Source organism: Dipodomys spectabilis, unplaced genomic scaffold (genome assembly GCF_019054845.1).
Source record: "Dipodomys spectabilis isolate Male_0828 unplaced genomic scaffold, ASM1905484v1 ptg000042l, whole genome shotgun sequence".
In the NCBI taxonomy this organism is placed as follows: Eukaryota; Metazoa; Chordata; class Mammalia; order Rodentia; family Heteromyidae; genus Dipodomys; species Dipodomys spectabilis.
This window is the reverse complement of record NW_024870719.1, coordinates 5,027,885-5,049,818: the sequence shown is the minus strand read 5'-3', so window position 1 is coordinate 5,049,818 and position 21,934 is coordinate 5,027,885.

Sequence of the window (21,934 nt, the reverse complement as noted above, 5' to 3'; positions counted from 1 at the left end):
CAGAAAATATTCAGCACTAAAAAGAAATGAGTGATCAAGCCATATAAAGACACAGAGAAAACTTAAATTCATATTACTGAGAAAAACCAATCTGAAAAGGCTACATCCTATAGATAAAACACACACACACACACACACACACACACACACGTGATATTCCAGAAAATTCAAATCTGAAGATGGTGAAAATATCAGAGGTTTCCTGGGGTGAGGGTAGGAAAGATGAATGGGTATAGCCACCAGTGGTTATAGAACAATGGAACTATTCTATATACCATCATAGTGGTTATATGACATTGTATATCTGTCCAAACCCAGACACTTAAGACACCAAGGGTGAGCAAGAACACAAACTGTTATTTGGCTAACAGTGTGCCAGACTAGGTTCATTGACTGTAACAAATATGTTGACACTCTATTGTCTGCTTGGGAAATTGCTGATGAGGGAGGCTATGAATTTGTGGAGGTAATAGGTAGGTAGGAAATCTCTACACCTTGCTGGTGATAAACCTAAAACCACTCTAAAATAAAATCTACTTAAAAATCTAAATTTCTGCCAGGCTCTGATGCTTATGCCTGTAATACTAGGTACTCAAGAGGGTGAGATGTGAAAATCACAGTTAGACCAACCAAAACCCAGAAGTACAGGTATGGCTCAAGTGATAAAATGACAGCCTTGAGTGAAAAATCCAAATAAGAGCATAAGGCCTTGAGTTCAGATACCAGTACTGGTGCATACACATACACATATGCACACATGTGAGTGCACATGCATGCACATACACACACAATCTATAATTTTTTAACTTTATATAATGTACTTGTTGCTCCTTAGGTGATATTTTAGAACTCCATGACCCACACAAGTGCAAGCACTCTCTTTTTCCTGAATTGTTTCTGTGATACGTAATACATTGAATCCAAAAATTTATCTTTTGAAATGCTCACCATATAAGAATTATAGTTTATTTCTTCATACTTTTTTCTGAACTAACACAAAGGTCGAGGCTTTTCTCACATAAATTTGTAGAACACATAGTTTTATTTTGTGGGTGGTTTTCTTTTGGTTATATATGTATTTGTATGTCTAATGTATCTGCTTAGAGGTTCTGGACTTGAAATCACATTAGATTCAAGGCAGACAGTTGCTTTACATTCAATGAAATATATATGAAAATACCAACAATTTTCTTCTCACCACACACACGTATGTGCACGCATGTGTGCATGTGTGTGTGTGTACAACTTTTCCCCTGAAGATAACTCATGGTAGGGAAAAGAGAGGCTGGAGTTATCTGAAGACTAAGGTACTTCTATCTTCACATATTCACCCAGTCCCATCTGCTTTTCCCAACTACTGTTATTTCCAAATAAATTGCATTCCAACTACTCAACTCTCCTCTGTGCCTGTCTGCTCATGCTAACAACTGATCCCTATGTGGCTCCTAGCTGTGTTTCTATTGGTGATTGCTGGTTATCATGGTGGTGGCAGCTCCTCTACATGCAGCTAAGTAGGAACTCTTATGAACTTGCAACTTGGTAGGAACTCTTCTCAACTTTGTAAAGCCAACTACCTTGTTTTTGTTGTGTTGTACCCATTCTTCATTTTCTTTATGTATGAGCCCCTTATCTGATATATAATTGGCAAATGTACTTTCCAATGTGTGACGTGTCTTTTGAATTCCTTAGTTGTTTATAACTATATATCTACATAGATATAGATATATAATTGTTATGGTAAAGGGGATATAGAGAGGGGTTACAGTTACATAAGTCAGGTAATGAGTACATTTCCTTTTAAACAGTGTCACTTCTTCCCTCTTTCTCTCCCCATTTTTCCCTCTCAACCTCTCTCTCTCACAAGTTGTATAGTTCATTTTCAATGTAGTGTCTAGTGAATAGCACTGCTGCAGTTGTTCACCCTTTGTTTCTTTATTGCTCTTAAACCATAAGAGATTTCGACTTTAATCTAACTCAGTTGCCCAGTTTCTTACTTTATTGGCTCTTGCTTTTGTCTAGTATATGTCTGGGACAAGTAGAAAAGGTCAAAAGCTATGTACATATGACCAGATAGGATGAAGTTAAGCGAAATGAACCCCAAGATAGGAACACAGGTGTTTTTTTTTCTTTCTTGCTATTGTTTCTAACGTATTTATAAGGTACCATTTGATTTTTTTGTTGCTTTGTATATTCCTTCCCCATGGTATAACCCCTGTTTTCACTGTATTTGATATCAGAATAATTGGGGGAGGGGAAGGGAAAAAACAATATGTTTAAATAAATAGGGATACAGGTTGACAGATTGTAACAATGAGATGTACAAGACACTAGGTTGAAAAACGAACTTTATAATTATTTAGGTGGGGAGGGAGTGTAGTTGTGGAGGTGGGAGGGAGAGGATGGTAGGGGAAAAACAAAGGAGGAGGCAACAATGCTTGATAAGAAATGTACTCATTACCTTGCTTAGGTAACTGTAACCCCTCTGTACAGTATTGTCACAATAAACAAACTTATTTTTTAAAAAAAAAAAAGAATCCAAGGTCCCCAAAATTTTTTCCTTTGTGTCTTCTAGAAAAATTTTGGTTTAACTTTCCCTTTTAGGCTTGTGAAATATTTTGAGTTAAATTTTGTCCAGGTTGTGAAATACACATCTACGTTTTGTTTGGGTTTTTGTTGTTGTTTACCTAAAATTGCCCATTTTTTCTAGGACCATTAGCTTAAAAATTATACCTTCTTCACTAAATTGTTCAATACACCCTTTCGTCTTTATAATACAAATATAAGAGTTTATTTCTAGGCTTTGAGTTTTGTTTTACTGACCTAACTGCCTATTTGTGTAATAATATTGAATTTTTTTCATAGTTACAGTTTGATAAGTTTTGAGATTGTGTTAAAAGAGTTATCTTTTTATATGTAAAAGTGTTTTGGCTATTCTAAGTCTTTGGTATTTCAAAATAACTTTTATTCTAGACCTGGAGCTTGAACTCTGGGCCTGGGCACGGTCACTGAGTATTTTTTGCTCAAGGCAAGTGCTGTACCACTTGAGTCACAGCATCACTTCTGGCTTTATTTTTTGACTCGTTTATTAGAGATAAGGGTCTCACATACTTTCCTACCCAGGCTGGCTTCAAACCAGATCTCAGCTTCCTCAGATCTCAGCCTCCTGAGTTGCTAAGATTACAGGTGTGAGCCACAGGAACCTGGACCCATATAAATTTCTTAAATGACTAGTTAACTCTTTAAAAGCACAACAAAATTCTGGAGGGATTAGTTGCTAGGGGAAGAATTTCCAATTACAAGTCGTCTAACACAAGACCATGGAATCTCTCCCCCTTTGCTTAAAACGTTAATGTCCTTTGGTGTTAATATATACTTCTCAATACATAAAATCTGGACTTCTTTCAATAAATGCACTCCCCAGTATTTTATCATTTCTGATTTTATTTTTATTTTTATTTTTTTGTTTTTTTTTTAAATTTAATTTAATTTTATTTGTGAACATACTGTACAGAGGAGTTACAGTTACATGGGCAGGATAATGTGTACATTTCTTACCAAGCATTGCAGCCTCCTCCTTTGTTTACCCTTCACATCCTTCCCAGCCTCCCCCCTCCCCCCCTAATCCCAATCCTTCTCCTTCCTCCCCCCCAGCCCCCCCCCCCCCACCAACGTTGTAAAGTTCGTTTTGGACATGACAACTTGTACTTCTCATTGTTGCAACAGGTCCACCTGTATCCTTAACCAACTGGTTTTTCCCCATCTCCTCCACAAGTTATACTGACATCAAATATAGTGAAAGCAAGGGTTATACTGTGGGGGAGGCACATACAAAGCAACAAAGAGATAATCTTATAAATGTGTTAGAAACACATGCATGAAAGAAAAAAACATTAAAATACACATCTAAGGGTTCATTTTCCTGACATCACATTATCTGACCTTTTCCGCTTGACTCATACATATACTAGATATTACAAATAAGGGAAACCATGGGACCTACGTTTCTTTGGGCCTGGATTACTTCACTTAATATAATTTTTTCCAAGTTTTTCCATTTCCTAACAAATGGGGCAATGTCATTCTTTCTGATGGAGGCATAGAATTCCATTGTGTATATATACCACATTTTCTTGATCCATTCATCTACTGAGGGGCATCTGGGTTGGTTCCATATCTTAGCTATGGTAAATAATGCTGCAATAAACATAGTTGTGCTGGTAGCTTTAGTGTGGTCTTTTTTGTAAACATTAGGGTAAATGCCCAAAAGTGGGATTGCTGGGTCATAGGGGAGCTCTATGTGGAGTCTTTTGAGGAACCTCCATACTGCTTTCCAAAGTGGTTGAACAAGTTTACATTCCCACCAACAATGAAGTAAGGTTCCTTTCTGTCCACATCCCCTCCAGCATCTGTTGTTGTTAGAGTTCTTGATTTTTGCCATTCTAACTGGAGTGAGGTGATATCTCAATGTTGTTTTGATTTGCATTTCTTTTATGGCTAGGGATGTTGAACATTTCTTCATGTGTCTATTGGCCATCCTTCTTTCTTCTTCAGAGAAGTTTCTCTTTAAGTCTTTCGCCCACTTATTTATTGGGCAGTTGTTTCTTTGAGGATTTGTTGTGGGGGGTTTAATTTTTTGAGTTCCAAGTATATTTTAGATATGAGACCCTTGTCCGTTGTATGGCTAGTAAAGATCTTCTCCCAATCCGTGGGCTTTCTATTGATCTTGCTAGCTATGTCATTTGCCATGCAGAAGCTCTGCAACTTTATGCAATCCCATTTGTCCAACCTTTCTTTGATTTGTTGTGTTTCCGGGTCTCTATTCAGAAAATTTCGGCCTGAGCCAAGGAGACCCAGGGTTTCTCCTATTCCATCCTGTAATGTTTTCAGAGTGTCTGCTTTGAGTTCAAGGTCTTTGATCCATTTGGAGTTGATTCTGGTGCAGGGTGATATATAAGGATCTAGCTTAAGTTTTCTACATGTAGTTAACCAATTTTGCCAGCACCATTTACTGAAGAGGTTGTCTTTCTTCCATTCTATTGTTTTAGCTCCCTTATCGAAGATTAGATGGCTATAGGTCTGTGGGTTCATTTCTGGGTTTTCAATTCTATTCCATTGGTCCTGAGGTCTGTTCTTATGCCAATACCAAGCTGTTTTGATTACTATGGCTTTATAGTAGAGTTTGAAGTTTGGTATTGATATTCCTCCAGCAGTGTTCTTTCCATTCAGGAGCGTTTTTGCTATTCGGGGTCTTTTATTGTTCCATATGAATTTTTGGATTGCCTCTTCTATTTCCTTGAAGAAGGAGGGTGGAATTTTGATAGGTATTGCGTTGAATTTGTAGATAGCCTTGGGAAGTATTGCCATTTTCACGATGTTAATCTTTCCAATCCAGGAGCATGGGAGGTTTTGCCATTTTTTAAGTTCTGTGTTGATTTCCTTTTTCAAGATTTTAAAGTTTTCATCATAGAGGTCCTTCACTTCTTTGGTTAAGTTAATTCCTAGGTATTTTATTTTTGTGGGGCTATTACAAATGGAGTTGCTTTCCTAATTTCAGCCACACTTTTCTCATTGTTGGCATACAGAAAAGCCATTGATTTTTGGGGGTTAATTTTATAACCTGCTACTTTGCCAAAGTTTTGAATCAGCTTGAGTAATTTGGGAGTGGAGTCTATGGGATTCTTTAAATACAAGATCATGTCATCTGCAAAGAGGGAGAGTTTTATTTCTTCTTTCCCTATTTGGATCCCCTTTATGTCTGCATCTTGTCTTATTGCTGTAGCTAGGCATTCTAATACTAGATTGAAGAGAAGTGGAGAGAGTGGGCATCCTTGTCTTGTTCCTGAGTTAAGAGGAAATGGCTTTAGTTTTTCACCATTGAGTATAATGCTGGCTGTAGGTTTGTCATATACAGCCTTTATCGTATTGAGGAATGTTCCATGGATTCCTAATTTTTCCAAAACCTTCATCATAAAGGGGTGTTGGATCTTGTCGAATGCTTTTTCTGCATCTTTTGAGATAACCATGTGGTTCTTATTCTTGCTCCTGTTGATGTGATGAATAATATTAATTGATTTGCGTATATTCAACCAGCTTTGCATCCCTGAAATGAATCCTGTTTGATCGTGGTGTATGATTTTTTGGATGAATTGTTGAAGTCGATTGGCCAAAATTTTGTTGAGAAGTTTTGCATCAATGTTCATCAAAGAAATGGGTCTATAGTTCTCTTTCTTTGATGAGTCCCTGCCTGGTTTTGGGATGAGGGTTATGATGGCTTCATAGAATGTGTTCGGTAGTGAGCTTTCTCTTCCAATTTCATCGAAGAGTTGGAGGAGTATTGGTGTGAGCTCTGCTTTGAAGGCCTTGTAAAATTCCGCTGTAAAACCATCTGGTCCTGGACTTTTCTTAGCTGGGAGGTCTCTTATTGCTGTTTCTATTTCAATGCTTGATATGGGCCTGTTAAGCTGGTTTAACTCATCTTGGTTTAGTTTTGGCATGTCAATATTTGCTAGGAAGAGGTCCATTTCTGTCAAGTTCTCAAACTTATTAGAATAAAGTTTTGAGAAGTATTCCCTTATAATGTCTGAATCTTGGTTGTTTCCGTGGTGATGTTTCCATTTTCATCTCTGAGTTTATTAATTTGGGTGTGTTCTCTTCTTTTTCTGATAAGATTTGCTAAGGGTCTGTCAATTTTGTTAAGTTTTTCGAAGAACCAACTCTTTGTTTTGTTGATTCTTTCTATAGTTTTTTTGGATTCTAATTCATTTAATTCTGATTTAATTTTGATTATTTCTTTCCGTCTACTGGATTGGGGGTTATCTTGCTGCTCTTTTTCAAGGAGGTTTAGATGTGTCATTAAATTGCTAGTTTCAGATTTCTCCAATTTGTTGATGTAGGAGCTCAGAGCTATAAACTTGCCTCTGAGTACTGCCTTTGCTGTGTCCCAGAGGAGCTGGTAATTTGTGTGTTCATTTTTGTTGAATAGCATGAACATTTGAATTTCCTTTCTAATCTCTTACATGACCCACTCTTGATTCAGCACTGTGTTGTTCAGCCTCCATGTGATACTGGACTTTCTTTGGTGGCTTTTGGTGTTGAGTTCTAATTTTATTCCCTTGTGGTCAGAGAGAATGCAAGGTATAACTTCAATGTTTCTGAATTTAGACAAGTTTGCTTTGTGGCCTAAAATGTGGTCTATTTTAGAAAACGTTCCATGTGCTGCTGAGAAAAACGTGTATTCTGATGCTGCTGGGTGAAATGTTCGGTAGACGTCTGTTAAGTTTAGTTGATCTATGCAGCTGTTTAGATCTGCGGTTTCTCTGTTGAGTTTTTGCCGAGTTGATCTATCGAGTGGGGAGAGTGGTGTGTTAAAATCCCGAACAATTAATGTCTTTGGATCTATATGGGATTTGAGGGAAAGTAGTGTTTCTTTGATAAATTTGGGTGCTCCATTGTTTGGCGAATAGATATTTAGAATTGTAATATCCTCCTGAAGGAGAGATCCTTTAATTAGTATGTAGCGACCTTCTTTATCTCTTCTCACGAATTTTAATTTGAAGTCTATTTTATCTGATATTAAGATTGCAACTCCTGCCTGTTTATGGGGGCCGTTTGCTTGGTAGATTTTGTTCCAGCCTTTAACATTGAAAATGTGTTTGTTTTTACGGGCAAGATGTGACTCCTGCAGGCAGCAGATAGAAGGGTCTTGTTTTTTAATCCAACTAGACAGTCTATGTCGCTTAATTGGAGAGTTCAGTCCGTTAACATTAAGAGATAGGACTGAGAGGTATTTGGGAGTTCCTGTCATGTTATCCACCTTCTTGGAGGCTGCGATAACTAGGTTCTTCCTATGGTTCTTGGATTCTCAGTTTGGGTGCAGTTTCTTGGCCTTTGTTGCGGTCTTGTTGGTTTTCTATGTGTAGGACATCTTTAAGAATCTTTTGTAGGGCTGGTTTGGTGGAGATGTATTGTTTCAATTTTTCTTTGCTCTTTAAGGTTTTTATTTGGCCTTCAGTTATGAAGGAGAGTTTAGCTGGGTACAGTATTCTTGGTTGATAGTTGTTTGTTTTTAGGGCATGGCATACATCATTCCAGGCTCTTCTTGCTTTAATTGTCTCTGCTGAGAAATCTGAGGTGATTCTAATTGGTTTCCCTTTATAGGTGATTAACCTTTTCTCCTTGACAGCTTTAAGGATCTTTTCCTTGGTCTGAGTTGATCCTGTGTGGATTATAATGTGACGGTGGGATGTCCTATTCTGGTCTGGTCTATTTGGGGTTCTAAAAGCTTCTTGTATCTGAATAGGCCTATCTTTTTGTATGTTTGGGAAGTTCTCTGCTAGGATCCTGTTAAACAAATTTCCTAGACCATTAACTTCTGTTTCTAGGTGCTCCTCTACACCCATTATCCTTAGATTAGGCCTTCTGATGGTGTCTTCTAGGTGTTGGATAGATCTATCATACTTCTTGGACTTGTCTTGGATGGTTGTATGTTCTTTCTCTATAATATCTAGGCTGTCTTCAATCCCTGAGATTCGATCTTCTGCATGGTCTAACCTGCTGTCAAGACTCTCTACTTTGTTTTTTATCTCTTTTCCTTCTAATTGGTCATCTTTGATGGCTTCAAGTTCTTTGTTGAAGCTCTGTTTTAGGTCTTGTATGAATTTCTTTACTTCCTTAATTTGGTGGTCAGTGTTTGTTCTCAAATCACTTAGTTGATTGGTTATGGTTTCTTTGGACTCCCATTCCTTCTGTTGGGTTCCATTCAGCATTCCCTTTGTGGTCTCCCTGACTTCCTTCAGCTCTTTGTTAATGGATTCCATGAATGCCTTTACTGATCTTTGTGTGTTCTCTACCTGGTCTCTCAATTCCTGAATTACTCTTTGATTAGCTTCCTCCCGTTTGTGGGATTCCTGCAGTTCTCTTTCCTCCCGTTCGTGGGATTCCTGCAGTTCTCTTTGAGTGTTTTCAGCCTGCTCACGCCATTCCTCCCTTTCTCTTTGAGTATTCTCAAGTTGTTCACGCAAATCCTGTATCATTTTTTGAGTAGCTTCCTCACGCTTATGATATTCCTGTATAAACTTTTGGGATGCCTCCTCTCTCTCCCTATCACGCTCATACAGAGTCCTTTGTAAGTTTTCAGACTTCTCATTTATCATATTTGCCACCAGTGTTTGTAGAGCTATTTGGGAACTCTCCTCTGGATTGTTCATTATCTGATCTGACCCCTGATTATCAAGATTGGGAATTGAGATACCCGGATTTGCCATTTTTCTTGTGTTTTTTCGGCTTACTCTGCCCATTTGAGATGAAAATAGCACCAGTTTTGTGCTAGAACACTATCTTAAGGCAACCATCAACCAACGTTTGCATTTATACAGTCAATAGTCTACAGATACAATCTAGTTCAACAGATACATCTATTCAACATCAAACAACTATATGTTAATGGGCTTCGAACCGCAGAGAAGAATTTGGGAAACCAGAAATTTTTAGGGTTAGGGAGAGATGTGGGTAAAAATTAGGAATAGATTGGTGTGGGGAGGCACAGGGAGAGTTAACTATGTCCTAATCTCAATGCAGGAAATAGGTTGGGTAGGATGCAAGTAGAGAGGGAGAGAAAAAGAAGAAAGGTAAAGGGAAATGAAAAGAGACCAGAAAAAAAAATTAGAAACATAAAAATTAATATAGTTATGGAGATTGAAAGACCATCTATTTAGAGAGGAATGTGAATATAATGAGAAAACAGGAGGGAGATAGAGGAGATGTGAAAAACTTAAAAAATGCTTAAAATATTATATAGGTATAAAGAGGTAGTACTGCTATTAAGGAATTTAAGTCTCAGAGGTTTTGGATTGAGTAATAAATTTGTGGATTAAGTGTGTACACAATGGGGGATAGGGTCTACTAGTTAACTATGGGTTTATCAGGATGTGCAGGACAAGAGTTAAGTCACATACAGAAGAACAAAAGAAAGGAAAAGGTGAAAAGGATAAGAAAGGGAGAAAAAAAAAGATCAGAAGTTCAGTAGAGCTAGACAAAAAACAAAAGATAATTAAGAAAGAAAGAAAAAGAGAGAGAAGACAAGAAAAGAAAGGAAAACGTACATTCACGTATTCCTAAAATAAAAATTATAAGAGGGAAAAAAAGTTACTGGAAAACAATTATTTTTTCAAAAAAGGCAAAAATTAAAGATTAATAAAAGTTTTAGAAAAGGAAAAAAAATTTTTATGTATATAAGGTACCAAAAAAAAAAAAAAAAAGAAAAGAAGAAAAAAAAGTTCTTTGATTTTTTTTTTTTTTATTTTTTTTGGGAGGGGTGGGAAGAATCCTGTATCTCCCTTTTGTCTGTTACCAGCCTCTTGTTGGAGTCTCTGGTCAGCTTGAGGTCCTGTGGCTTGATTGGTTTCTTAAGTCAGTTTGTTCGAACAGGCAGAAAAATGCTCTGCTTTACCCAAGATTTTGAGATCCCCCTCCCAGGTTAGTTTAATGGGAGGGTGATCTGCTTTGAGAATCACAAAAGAGGGGTGATGAGGCTAGGTTCTGGTAGAGTTGAGGCCTTTCAACAAACAGTAGCTTTTCCCTGGGGCTATTTTGTGAAAAATTCACAGAGCCCAGCCTGGAGCCATTCTCAGGGTTTCTGTTTTTCAATTGATTGTGGAGGCTGCTAGAGGGAGGGGCAGCCTCTGGCTCTGGTTACCCAGTGAGGAAAGCCACTCCAATGGCTGGTCCCTGAGCTGGGTGACTTTTCCCTGGATGGAGCTGAGTCTGGCAGGTCACTTCGCCATTAAGTTCTTGTGACCTGTTAAATGACTCGTTTTATTCCAAGGCCTGAGCTGGAGCTAGCCGCTCCTCCGAGCTTTGTCGGTATCCAAGATGGAGATCACCGGTGCTGGGGGGGGAGGGGTGGCCTTCCCTCCTCTGCTCCCAGAGAAGGAGTGAGGAAGTCGGGCTTCTACTCACGCCGAGTCTTGGATCCTGGGTCGTCTCTGGTCTGCAAAGTGCAGGAAGAAGTTGTCCGCTCCTTGTCGGTTCTTGCTGGTGTTGAGTAGAATCCTCTCGCCCGCTGCGTCTGGCTCCTTCGTCCCGGACTCTCTGTGTGAGCGCTCAGGTATGGCCGCGGCTGCGGTCGCCGCTGCGACCCTGCCGCCGCCGCCGCGGCTGCTGGCAGGCACTCAGATGTGTCTCCTTGTCTTGGCTTTCCCTCTCTTGTCTAACTCTCTGTCCTGTGATGGCACACTTGGTGTGATTCTCTGGCTTAGGACTGTTCACTGGAACTCTAAAACTGCTTTTTATGCGAGAGCTTGTTCAGATTCCAGCTTCTCCTCTGCCATCTTCCCGGAACTCCCATTTCTGATTTTATTATGGATGGAATTGTTTTTCCAACAGTTTTCCAGAGTTGGTTGATCCAATGTAAAAACAAAGCTGATTTTGTCCATTGGTCTTTTATCCTACATCCTTTAAACTTGCTTATTGTTCTAGTAGTTTGCTTTTTACTTCACCATATATTAAAAGACTACATCTTAAAACAGTACCTGAAAAGATTATAAAAAAGATTCTTTTACTTTGTCTTTTCTGACAGGTATAATTTCAGCTCTTTACCATCAAACAATCTATGGTAGTTGTAAATATTTGATAAGTATTGCTTATCAATACTTATCAGTACTTCAGATTGGGAAGTTTGCCAGTTGATTTTGAGGTTTTGCTATGAATGGCATTGGGTTTTTTTAAATGCCTGTTCTATGTTTGTTGGGAGTCTCATCTTTTATTATTCTTTATGCTTATAATAAGCTACACTCAATTAAGTGATTTAAGAATATTTGAACCTATGCTCATGAGTGATACAGATCTGTAGTTTTCATTTCTTATGATTCCTTTGTCTGGGATTTCTTATTATCATTATTTAGATGTTCCTTGACTTTTGATGGAATTGCATCCAAATAAATCCACTCACAATAAAGTTAAAAATTGTAGGTAGAAATGTATTTAGTGCATCTAACCTATCATGTAGGTTTAGCAACTTGGAATATTGAAAAGATATCGTTATTCACCAGAGATTGCATAGCTCACTGAGAGCCTCTGCAGGAAGTACTGAAGGTATTAAACTGCATATTGATTACCTGTGTAAAGTACAGTTGGTACCAGATGTGTATCACTTCTACATCACAGAGTCAAAAATTCCTAAGACCAACCACTATAAGGAAGCGACCATCTACCCTGACTTCATAAAAGGTATTGGGGTGTATTCTTTACTATAGTTTCTGAAAAATTTTTACTAATATTGATATTATTTTCTCAGCAATATCTGACTGAATTCAAGAGTAGAGCCAGTAGACATGGGCTTCCTTGTGGAAAGATTTTTAGTTACTAATCCAGTTTCCTTACTTTTATTGGACCTTTCAGATTTTTTATTATTGCTCCTTGAATCAATATTTTCCATTTCCCCTAACAGTCTCACAGCCTTTGACAGCTATGATAATAAACAGAATCTGCTACCCCTATCAAAGTATATGACCTCCTGGAGTCAGTTGGCTCATACTATTATAATTATCCAACCTGAGTAAATACTATATAAATTTTTGAATATGAATACACAGAAAAAAATTTCATAGCAAAAGTTTTGAAATGCCTTAAACCAACATAATAAAAACATTTACCTTCAAAATAGGGAAACTTTAGAATTCAGACTGTAGTTGTTGAAGTTGAGTATATCTTCTGTAAGAATAATGCTTATTATTTATTATTATTAAGACAATTTAACATTAGTCTCCGTGATGCAGGTTCAATTTTGACAGTACATAATTTATTTATCTGTGTATCCTAATGTTAAAAACATATAATCCATTGTCTGACACTTACTATCAACATGTAAAAACTTGTAAGTTTATTAACTCGATTGACTGTGGAGATAACTCAAAACTTACTATGTTTTCATTTTATTCCATTAGTTTATGGGAGTTATTGAAGTACATAAATGATTTTGTCAAAATATTTGAGAGCAATTTTTAGTAACATTTTTAAATACTTGGGTAATTTTCATATATGTTGTAAAACTTCCTTTAAAAGTAATTATTGAAATGACTTCCATTTATATGTAGGATATTTTTATACATAGAATTATATTTTAAGCTTAATTGAAACATTTAAGAAAATACTATCTTTCTGAGAATTATTTGTTTAATATGTCAAAGATTAATTTAAAATTCCAGTATAACCATCAATTATTTTCCTTGTGCATAAAAATCTGTCCTCAAGAAACCCTAAGGGAATCTGAGTATCCCACAGGCCTCTACCATTAATTTATTGACTATTAATTCTAGTTATAGTAAGTAGGTTTCGACATGATGATCACCACTGAATCATCCAAGATTCAAAGTGCATTCATGTCATACATCAATCAGCATACAGAAATTATAAGGAACTCTAGTCACATGTCCTGGATTTGACATATGTTATACCATATGCTTTTACTTACTTGACCTCTCTAATTAGTTCTATCACCTAAAAACTCTGTACCTATGTCAAAATGTACTCAAATTGTTTGCAACATATAACATATTTAAAATGCTTAGCATAACATCTACTATAAAATTAAGTGCTTAATAAACATTGGCTGCTGCTATTAGTGTTATTATAGTTTCATAACTCATGCTCTCAAGAGAAACTAAGTATTTGTCAAAATGACATCTTGTCATTATTTATTTATTTTTATTATTACATTTAAGTAGTTGTATAAAGGAGTTGCCACTTAACAAAGCAGTTAATGGATAAAGGCCTAACTATATGCCTCTATATTTCAATTGGTGTGACTTTCTAGGAGCCTCAAGGCTGATGATTTAGCCTGAGGAGAAAATACCTGGATTATAAAAAGCACTTGGCATTAATATCTGGCCTCAGGCTTAAACCCTAAGGCTCTGCAGATTCCCTTGTCCCAGCTACTTAGAAGATTGGCCATAAACAGACCAGTCATGGTGTCTTTTGACATTGCTCTCAAAAGCAAAAGCAGCTTTGAAGATTTTTCTGGCATTTTAGGTGATATGGTCTAAACATTTGGCTGGTGCCTGTGTAAACTAACAGGGGAATGGGAAGAATTTTGGTTACTTTGGGACAGAATACTTTTTTCCTGACATTTACTATATGGCAGGCACTATTTTTCATGCATTAACTCCTTAATATTCCACAGAGCTACCAATTTAAAGTAGCAGGGCACTAAGGCTTTAATTCACTCATTGTTAGTTTTCTTTTTTACCCATTACCAAGGATTTCAAGCCAAATATTCCAAAACTTATACAGGCTCAATGCAACTCCACAAAGTAAATCTAGGTACTAGACTCATAAGAAAAAGAGTGCACAAAGCAGTCAGCTTGATGATTATTAGCTATTGCTTGGAGTTAATTAAGAGACTGAAGCTGAAAAACGGACCCTGCTTTTATCACTAAATTGCACAGTGCATTAAGTGGTCACTGTGACTTGGATCCAATCTACCATAATGAGGCTGAAAGCAAACATGATTTTTTTCTGTTTATAGTAGCAATTTCTCATTTATTCTTCCATCTGCCATCACAGAAAGGAAAGAGAAGAGAAGAAATTTAATGTCAGAAAATGAAAAATGGCCTGAATTTTCCTAAATATGAAAGGCATTTATTTAACCAACACATGGTTATCACATAGACAGTCAATCTAGATAATAGCAATGTGGGTGACTTCCAATGATGAAGAAAGTGCAAGTTTCTGTCATGAATTCACTCCACTCTGGTGGAGCTTAACCAGAGATACTTGATTTTCCTTCTGCACATGTTGTTTTTCTATTTCTCCCTAGATTTCATTTTGTCTTCCTTACTTTATAATAGCAGAAATATCTATTATGTTGTAAGTTATTTTATCTTTTTGTATTATTGTAAATAAACAATTTTCCTAAGCATACAATATACCTATTATTAATTAAAAATAGAAAAGTTAATAAGCAGCCTAAAGTTGTCATCTGCCTGTCTTAGGTATCTATAGCTATCATTTGTTCTCTCTGTTCCAATCAGAGCCTGGGTTAGATCAATAGCTAAATAATTTAATTTTTCCCTTGCCTTTAAAATTCTTCTTTTTAAGAGCTTTCCAAGGCTAAAGGATGTAAAGAAAAGCACTCAGCAGTTGAAAATATATCATAGAGAGTAACTATTTTATATTAATTTTATTGTCAAGGTGATGTATAAAGAGGTTACAGTTACATAAGTAAGGTAGTGAGTACATTTCTCTTTTTTGTATGGTTTTTATTGTAAAATTCTGTACAGAGGATTTACAGTTACATGAGCAAGGTAATGAGTACATTTCCTATTGAGCATTGTTGCCTCCTCCTTTGTTTTCCCCCTACCATCCCTTCCCTCCCACCTCCACAACTATCCCCACCTCTTGCCAAAGTTGTAAAGTTCGTTTTCAACATAGTGTTTTATACATCTCATTGTTGCAATGGGTCAACCTGTATCCTTATTTAGGCATTTTGTTTTTTCCCTTCCCCTCCCTGAATTAGAGAAGTGTAAATACAAGATGCAGGGCACCGACATCAAATACAGTGAAAACAGGGGTTATACTGTGGGGGAGGAACATACAAAGAAACAAAAAAAATCACATGGTACATTATAAATATGTTAGAAACAATAGCAAGAAAGAAAAAAGATATTTGTGTCCCTATTTGGGATTTCATTTTGCTTAACATCATCTTATATAGTCATATGTATATAGCTTTTGCCCTTTTCTGCTTGTCCTACACATGCACTAGTTATTAAAAATAAGGGAAACCATAGGACCTATGTTTCTTTGGGCCTGCCTTACTTCATTTAAAATATATATATATATATATTAGAGTTCTTGTTTAACTTGTTACCCCTCTCTCTTTTTCTCCCTCATTTCCTTCTCCCCCAATCTCACCCCCAAGTTGTACAGATCATTTCCAACATATTGTCGAGTATCGCTGTTGCATTGGTTCCCCCTTGTCCCTTGTCTCACCACTTTGTTGTTCCCCTTCCCTTCCTTAATTCAGATAAATGTATATACTCAGGGTACCAAAATCAAATACAGTGACAACAGGGGATAAACCATAGGGGAAAAGGGAAAAAGAAAAAAGAAATCACATAGTACATTAAAAATAACAACAAAGAAAAACCTCTTGTGTCTTTGTTAAGGGTCTGTCAATTTCATTATTTTTTTTCAAAGAGCCAACTCTTTGTTTTGTTGATTCTTTCCATGTTTTTTGGACTCTTATTTATTAATTTCTGATTTAATTTTAATTATTTGTTTCTGTCTACAGGATTGGGGTTTGGCTTGTTGCTCTTCTTCAAGGAGCTGCAGGTGCATCATTAAATTGTTGGTTTGAGATCTCTCCAATTTGCTGTTGTAAGAACTCAGAGCTACAAATTTTCCTCTACGTACTGCCTTTGCTGTGTCCCAGAGGAGCTGATAATTTGTATGTTCATTTTCATTAAATAACACGAACATTTGAATTTCCTTTCTAATCTCGTCCATGACCCACTGGTGATCCAACAATGTGTTATTCAGTCTCCATGGGTTACAGAACTTTCTTTTTTTTTTTTTTGGTCGGTCGTGGGGCTTGAACTCTGGGCCTGGGCGCTGTCCCTCAGCTCTTCAGCTCAAGGCGAGCGCTCTACCACTTGAGCTACAGCTCCACTTCCGGTTTTCTGGTGGTTTATTGGAGATAGGAGTCTCACGGTTTCTCCTGCCCGGGCTGGCTTTGAACCGCGATCCTCAGATGTTGAGCTCTAATTTTATTCTATTGTGGTCTGAGTGAATGCAGGGAATAATTTCAATGTTTCTGAATTTGTACAGATTTGCTTTTGACCTAAAATGTGGTCTATTTTGGAGAGTGAAAAATTTAACAGAGAAACCTTAGATACTGCACAGACCAACTAGACTTAACAAACGTCAACAGAATATTTCACTCAGCAGCATCAGAACACACATTCTGCTGGACAGTAGAATTTTTAATCATCTAAATTAACAGCTGGGGTTTCAGTACTGAGCAAAGAAATGAAGGCTAGTAAGAGCTGAAACTCTCTAGTGCTCAGAATTGCTCAAGATTCTGTGCCTCTGAGGATGGTGACGGTTATGGTGTTCCCAGGATCATCTATCTCATCCAGGACTTGTCAACATGAGGGGTTTTTTTCAGCCTTGTAGAAGTAAAATTGATAACTAACAATCGTATGTACCCCAGGTGTGCAATGTGAATTTGTGTATGTTTGTGAAGGTACTGGAGCTTGAACTCAGGACTTGCAGCTCTTATTTGGCTTTTTCATTCAAGAGAAGTACTTTATTGTTTAAGGCACCCCTTTACTTCTGGGTTTTTTCTAGTTAATTAGAAATAAGAGTCTTTCAGGCTGGGAGGTGGTATCTCACGCCTATAATCCTCACTACTTAAGAAGCTGAGATCTGAAGATCGCAGTTCAATGCTAGCCCAGGCAGGAAAGGTTGTGAGACTCTAATCACCAATTAAACACCAGAAAACTTGTGCTAGCCTTGAGCAAAAGAACTCAGGGATAGTGTCGAGGCCCTGAGTTAAGGCCCATGACCACCAAAAGAAGAAGGAGGAGAAGGAGGAGGAAGAGAAGTTGGAGGAGGAGGAAGTCTTTCAGAATTGTCTGTCTGGGCTGGCTTCTAAGGTCAGTCTTCAGGTCTCAGCCTCCTGAGTAGCTAGGATTATATGTATGAGCCACCAGTGCCCAGCCAATGTGAATTTCTGTAAAACACATGCATTATGAAATGATTTCTAATCAAGTTAAAAAAAATGTTCCAACACTCCACATAATTGCTTTGCAAATCTTTTGTGATGAAGATAGCTAAGGTCCCTTCTCAATGAATTTTGAGTATGATATGCATTTTAATTACCATGCTGTACCTTCCCTTATTCATCTTATGACTGCAAATTTATTTCCTTGACCAGGATATCTCTATTTCTACCATCCCAACACACCTAGGAGACACCTATTCTACTTTCTGTTCAATGAATTCAAACTTTCTTAGATTCCACTTGTCAGTGAAATCATACAGTGTTTATCTGTCACTGCCTTTTTCATATAGCCCAACAGGCTCCAAGTACATTCATGTTGTTGTACATATCAAACTTTCCCTTTGTTTTGAGGATGAGTAGTATTCCATTGTTTATAGGTATCACACTTTCTTTTTCCACTCATCATCCATTAATGGTCACTTAGGATGTTTTCATATGTAGCTGTTGTGAATAAGAATTTAGTGAACATGGGAATGCAGGTATCTCTTGATCATATTTTTTTTGTCGGTTGTAGGGCTTGAACTCTGGGCCTGGGCACTGTCCCTGAGTTCTTCAACTCAAGGTGAGCACTCTGCCACTTGAGCCACAGTGCCACTTCTGGTTTTTTGGTGTTTAATTGGAAAGAGTCTCAAGGGACTTTCCTGCCCTGGCGGCTTTGCACTGTGGTCCTCAGATCTCAGCTTCCTCAGTAAGTAGGATTATAGACGTGAGCCACCAACGCCCAGCAGATTTTACTTTTGAAGTATGTTCAAAAGTGTAAATCCTGAATTATAAAGTTCCTTTTGCATTGTTTTGTGTGTATGTGTGTAAAAGAGAGGGAGAGACAGAGATTCAGCACTACTAGAGATTGAACTTAGTGAACCTGGCTATCTCAGCAATGCTCTACCACCTGTTAACTTTTCTTAGGCTGCCTTGAAACTATGACCTCTTTCTGCCACCTAAGTGGCAGGGCTTATAGACATGCACCTCCATGCCCTGCTATATTTCATTCTGAAATTCCACTGCAGTGTTTTCTATAATGACTATGCCTACAACACATGAAGATTCCCCATTCTCCAATCCTCACCAGAATTTATTATATGATTTCTAGTAAAAAGTTGTAAGAGCAGGTGTGAGATGATGCTTAGTGATATTGAGTACTTTTTTCCATTTACCCATTGACCATGTGTATATTTTCATATATAAAATATCTAATCCTTCATCCATTAAAACTAAGTTTTGCCAGGCACTGATGGTTCATGCCTTTAATCCTAGCTTCTCAGGGGGCTGATCTGAGGATTGCAGCTCAAAGCAAACCCAGAAGGAAATTTTGTGAAACCATCTCCAAATACTAGCAAAAACCCTGAAGCAGAGCTATGGCTCAAGTGGTTGAATGCCAGTCTTATGGGAAAATGGACTTAACATCGGCCCTGAGTTCAAGCCCCAGTACCAGCACACACATACACACACACACACACACACACACACACACACACACACACACACACACACACAATATCTAGGTTGTCTTATTTGTGTTATTGTCTTTGTTGTTGTTTACAATTGAATTGTACTACTAATGCTAATGCATTTTGGCTTTTAGTCCTTGTCAGATACATGATTTGCAGATATTTTTGCCCATTCTATGGGTTATTTTATTATTGTGTTCATTATTTGCTTTAATTTTTTCAATTGACTATTCTTATAGGGTGATGACAGTGTCCAGTCAGTGTTATTTGCAGATGATAGAAACTACTTTCAGAAGAAAGGAGTTTTTTTAAAAGAGACCTGAGTGCTTCTTGTAGCACAGATATAGACAAATCAGGTTAAACTTGGGCATTGAGTGATGGCTCCCACAGAGCTGCTTCAGAACTGCCCTGCCAGGGTAGCTGCTGCCCTTGACATGGCAGGAAATAAGTCAGATAACAAGCTGCTATTGGAAATTTCATTTAGAAACTCAATTGTAGCTATTATCCAAGCCCTACTTCTCAGTGGCTATAAAGCCAGTGATTACAATATTTGAAAAACAAAACTCTTCTGGAATAAAAACTCTTACATCTCTAAAATTCAATTTTCAAAAAACAACAATAGAACAAGTATTGAAATATGGTCCCCAATTTCATGCAAGTGCATTTGATTGGTCAAATCTAATCATCACTGGACACTTAGAAGGGAATCCAGGAAATAAAAATTGTAGCATTTGGTATCATTTTCTCTTCAGGACAGCATATTAGAAAAGCATTTATCAACTTCTATATTACAAATTACTTGTGTATCATAAAATCAATTTATTTAATGGGCCATGAAATCAATTGACTTCTAATAAAGTGGAATAAAATAGATCACTATGCCCTATATATAAAGGAAGATTATTTGGTAAGGGGGTCTATTTTATTTATTCTAATTACATACTTAAATTGAGATACTTGAATTATATAAGATGTAGGCCATATGGACTTGGGTCAGAATTTTCCTGATGTCCACTAGAGTGTATGGGAGGTAGAATGGAATTTTCAATGCCAATCCAGTATCCAGCTATGAGTGAAAAAGCCAACTGAGATTAGGGCACTAAGTTGAAGTTGCTAACCAGCACAAAATTAAAAATAAATTGGTCCCAGGGGTTCATACATATAATCTTAGCTACTCAGGAGGCTGAAATCTGAGGATCACAGTTGAAAGCCAGCCTGCAAAGGAAAGTCCATGAGACTCTAATCTCCAATTAGCACCAAAAAGCTGGAAGGAAAGCTGTGGCTCAAGTGGTAGAGTGCTTGCCTTGAGCAAAAGTAGCTCAGCGACAGCACTTAGGCTTTGAGCCCCAGGCCCACCAAAAAATAAAGTATAAAAATAAAATAAACCAGAACAAAGAAGACTTGAAGGTGTAGCTTGGTAGGAAATCACCTAGAAAACAGGAGGCCTTGAGTTCATGATAAAAAGGATGTTGTCAGTGCTGCACCTCTTTCTGGAACCTCTAGAGAATGATTTAAACACTTCTTGTTTCCAGCTCCCAAAGGCAGCTCCTATTCCTCAGCTCTAGAATCTCCTTCCCCACATTTTTATCTAGAATTTCTCTTTGCTCTTAGAATCCCTGCCCTATTGACTGACTGCTCTATTCCCATGATCATCATCATAGGTCTTTACCCCAGAGGACTTTGGTCTCTTATTTACAAGAGTTCTTAGGCCTCCAGCTTCCCATCACTACCGCGACTGGCATCACTGCTGCAGGTTCTTCATTACACATTGTGCAATGGCACCTACAAAACCCCGACCCAGCTTTTGTGCTTGTTCTCCAAGAAGCCTGGAAAGCTCCCCTCACTGAAAGGACCATGTTGATTTCTGACTCTGATTCTGTTTTTACTTCCCCCTTCTGTCTCACAGAGTTGCTTGGAGAGCGTAGGGTTTTATTGTTTGATTGGATTGCTATTGTATTTTAGAATTCACGGAGTATCCCCTTCCTCATTTTGTAGAGATTCTTATGTTGACGATAGTAGTGGGGTTTTTTTTGTTGTTGTTATTTGTTTTTGTAGTTTTTTTGTTGGTGGTGATGGTGGTGGTTGTGGGGCTTGAACTCTGGGTGTGAGCGTTATGCCTGAGTTCTTTTGCTCAAGGCTAGTGCTCTACCACTTGAGCCACAGCGCCACTTCCGGTTTTCTGGTGGTTTATTGGAGATAAGAATCTCAGGGACTTTCCTGCCTGGGCTGGATTTGAATCGTGATCCTTAGATCTCAGCCTCCTGAGTAGCTAGGATTACGGGCATGAGCCACTTGAGCCCTGCTAGTGTGTGTGTGTGTGTGTGTGTGTGTGTGTGTGTGTGTGTGTGTGTGTGTGTGTGTGTGTGTGTGTGTGTGGTTTTATTAATGTATCTTTTGTTGCCAGTTTTTGAGGGATGTTCAGAAAGATTAAGCTGTGTCATCACCCTCCTAATTTCTCTCATTATTTAAACTTCCCAATAGTTAAAAAAAATACTGCTTCTTACCTGTATCTTTTACAAAACTTCAAGATGTGCATACCAAAACTCATCACAAAGAACCATACCGTCTCAAATCTATATGGGATAAATACTGTTTAAAATAAAAGGTTAGGAGGGCTGGGAAGGTGGCTCAGTGGTAGAGTGCTTGCCTTGCATACATGAGGACCTGGATTCGATTCCTCAGCACCACATAAGCAAAAAGAAAA